At 35.9% G+C, this 4,165-nt stretch overlaps 1 non-coding gene across 1 annotated transcript; it reads left to right on the forward strand.

Annotated features, from left to right (window-relative positions):
* The first annotated feature begins 3,875 nt into the window (after positions 1–3,875).
* On the forward strand, positions 3,876–3,947 carry Trnam-cau (transfer RNA methionine (anticodon CAU)). Its single transcript has one exon. It is a non-coding gene; the product is annotated as a tRNA-Met (tRNA).
* Positions 3,948–4,165: the final 218 nt, after the last annotated feature.

The following is a 4,165-nucleotide window of genomic DNA, read 5'->3' on the forward strand; positions in this document are numbered from 1 at the left end:
ATATTCTTAATGTGTTTTCAACAACACCATGATAAATATTATTTTTAATTAATTTAACAAGAATTATTCCACCGTATTGACAAATGTATTAAGCATGAGCGCGATGATTCTCAATACTGTTAATAATCGAATCAAATAGCAATGCCCGACAAACCACTATAACAGGTTTGTTCGAAGAACGCGCGTATAAATATTTAAAATATGTACGGATACTTCTTGTGTGGCCGATTGACTCATATGTTTTAATATCACTTCAATTCTTCTTTTGGTTTTCTGTTTTGTATCTATAGGTTTATGATCAGCAATATGTAATAATGTCAAATAAGCCGCGAAAATCTCCGCGTAACATCCCGTACTGCGTGTGCTGCAGCTAAGAACTGCACAGAAAAAAGACATTCGCTATCCTTGATCTCATTCATTGAACTCTTTACCTTTCACAAACTCCAACCACAATCAACGTATATCCTTTTTAAAGATATTTCTTGTTTAGAGTATGGTAAATGTTCAGTCTTACTGTTTACTCGCAATTATAGCAAAACTGCAAGGCAAATTTTCGAATCTATAAATATTTGTTTTGATTTTGTCAATTTACCAAAAAGTGAAAAGGTCCCTTTAAAGTTTCTACCATTAAAACGATACTGTTTAATCTAAAGCATATTGAGTAACAAAATGATCATAAATTGACCAGCCAAGGTACACAATAGTAGAATTTTTCCTATAATAGCGATGTAAGACAGATTTCTACGAAATACCGTTAGTGCCATCGGGATTACACATTAAATCCAGAGGGCGAGAATGCGCAAACGCGCGAGTACGATGACGAGAATGCGACAATACGATGTCTACAGTGCGACAATACGATGGCGAGAACGCAATGGCGAGAATGCGATTTCAATGTATAACTACGATGGCACTAAGGGTATTCCGTAGATTTCGGAATTCACATTCGATGCGTGTTGCATTTTCTGATGTCTGCATCTTACCTGCACTAAATTCAATTACAAACAGACAAACGCATTTAAAATAGCTTGGTTTGTATAAACTGACAATTTACACGGGGCACATTTCGTATTATACAATGAAAAATATACGTATAGCAATTAAACACATAAAAGCATTATTTTTTGCATGGCTGGCCACAAACAATTTGAATGTGTTACTTACAATATTAAAATTTATGAAAGACATAATGCAGAGCTTGTTATCAATCCCCGGACCCCTGGATTATGGGCCCAGCACGGACCCCTGTGTTATGGGCCCAGCAAACCTCCAACTGGACCACCTGGCTGATGTATGTACATATCGTTAACGTATATTCGTTTGTGAGTGAACTAAACATGAACTTTAATTATAAAATTTAAAACGAAATATTTGCATAGCGTGGTTTTGATCCACGGACCTCTGGGTTATCGGCCCAGCACTCTTCCATTGCGTCACTCTTCTGCGGCATGTGAATGTAAATGTTCTTACAAACTAAACCTCTGATCCTTTTTTTAAACATAACTTACACATTCGTCTTTGAATATATGATAATTGGATTTATTATTTTGAAAATCGTCATTTTACCAATCTGTGGATAATTTAAGACCATTTAACCTGATAATCACAACACCAAGACCAAACCAAATCTTGTTATGACAGATCTGCAAACTCAGATTGCAAAAACATTAACCCGAATGCTTATTTTTCAATGCACGCACAAGCAACTTAAATTATTGCAGTGCTTTTTTAAGAATGTGCGTGCACGTTTGCTCTCGGCTTTTGAATCTAAAATTAATGTATCACTTACTAGTTCAATTCATGGTCTATCGATGTACTGATAGACATACATAATGACAAATCATTTTGACTGTCATTTTGCTTATTTAAATATAACGTATACAATGTACATTCGTCTTTGAATCTATGATCACCGGAGACATGACTTAAAATACTCTTCACTCTGTTCATTATTTTTTACCAAAATTTATCTTTGTGAAATTCTTCTGCTATTGCTTAAACACGCACCTCAAGCAAGCATTGCCAAAATAACAATAAAAAATACACAAAATATTGTATTTAAGTGTTAAAATGTATACATTTTACTGAAGAACTAAAAATTAACTACTGCTTAACTTATTGCATTTGGAAATGGTACTAAGACTAACCGGTAAGAAATCATCAATATCATAATTCACATTCTTAAACTGTCAAAAAACACTCTCGGTCTCGTTAAAAGCCCATTAACATTCAAAATCAACGAATATTTCGTAGAATATTTCGAAAAATAAAGTTAACACATAAATAAATACAATTTAATAAATAATCACAGGGTTTATATGAGTTAACGTTATGTCAGCAGCGGCCCGGCTATGCCGTGTGTAATTGTCAAATTAACATTTGATATAGTTATATTTTTCTTATTATTCCCCCAAGGCAAAATGTGTCTAACGTTTAATTAGAAGGAAAGTTGACGTGCTCACACATACATATATATCATTAGTGTCGCAGTGGAAGCGTGCTCGGTCCGTAACCCAGAGGTCCATGGATCGCAACCACGCTCTGCTAAGTTTGCTTGTAAACATTGCATAATTTAAGTTCATGCGTCAAGTAAGCATAAAGAGGAACACGTTTTTAAAGAGATACATAATGCATTTTTTGCATGACAATATGTTCCATGTGAATTTCCCGCGACGATATCCGAACATTTACGAGCGAACGCGAGAATTGCTTCGGGCAGCGGCCAGGGGCGTAGCTAGCACATGTTTAGCTGTAGGCCCGGGTATGATACATAAAAACGGGGGGATCCTGGGGTTCTCCCCCTGAAATTTTGTAAATCCTATAACGCCTGTGGTGAAATTTAAAACATATTTATACAAATAATAAGATAAGAAATTATAAGACTTTAGCCTGTTTTTCTTTGATATTTAAATGTTTTATCTCAATATCAGAGAACTAAATTTTGTTTTTGTTCAGTATCAAGGGACCGAACCGGCCCGGATTCAGTCAAAGGATCAGGATACGGGAAGTGCTCCATTTTAAATATCGGCGGTCATAAACATCATTCGTAATGTTTCTTAAAAATCCAACGATAATCGATTACAACTTACTGTATATTGAAAGGGAAACAAGTAGATCTACATGTAGATCTATGTAAACTTGTAACAGCAAGTCACGTGAAAAGAAGCGAGCTAGAATCTAGAATCTATGCACATAGAAAGAAGTAGAGTTGATAATTGGAAGAAATGTCCTTTGAACACGACCAGAATCATCCATTGTTTGGGGATTCTGTCAATATGAAATGCAGATTTCCAACACCTCACTTCCTTCAGGGTCAACATTTTAGTGCGTTTTTCGAAGTTGAAGCATTTGTATTGTTTTCATGTTTCAAAAAAGATTGTAGGCCCGTGCCTAATAGAAGCTACACCCTAGGCGTCGGAAACACAACGAATTTATTATGAGCTTTTGCTATTTCGCGTCGTGCGAAAATGGGTATTATGTCATATGCGGCTAGCGAAGCTCCTCCATACTACTCTGCGCATTCGTGAGGTCTGGTCAGGAGCTACCCTATACACTCTTGAGACAACGAAACTTTTATTACTTTAAAGCGTACCAGTAGCACAATAACGATATGAGATTATATACGTCTGCTTTAAAGTACATATATATGACGTGTTTGAAAGACAAAACAAGTTACACACGAGGATGTTTTTAAGTATCTTGAATCTTAAACCCAAAATACTAAATTATTGTAATATACTGATATCATATAGATAAAATCTCACCTCTCTCCCGGGGCAAAAGGTTTTCAACCGTTTAGAAGGTAAGAATGTACAGGTTAACAACTTAACATTAGCATAAATCGACTGTTTGTAACAGATATTTACAATGGTAACAGCAGAGTGGCGCAGTGGAAGCGTGCTGGGCCCATAACCCAGAGGTCCGTGGATCGAAACCACGCTCTGCTAAGATTTTTTTAATGTTCCTTTGGCATTTGAGCGGTTCTTTTTTGTTTTAAGTGTATTTACCATCCGCACATAATAAACTCAAAAAGAGAATTCGAATACATATTTGTGCCAAACTTTGCAATAAAAAACACCGGATCCGTGTAATATAAATGAGCCGAGCTCTGGGAAAACAGGGCTTAATGCAAGTGAGTAAAGTTGAGTCCGCAGAGGCTAACAGT

Source organism: Dreissena polymorpha, chromosome 14, assembly GCF_020536995.1.
Source record: "Dreissena polymorpha isolate Duluth1 chromosome 14, UMN_Dpol_1.0, whole genome shotgun sequence".
Classification (NCBI taxonomy): Eukaryota; Metazoa; Mollusca; class Bivalvia; order Myida; family Dreissenidae; genus Dreissena; species Dreissena polymorpha.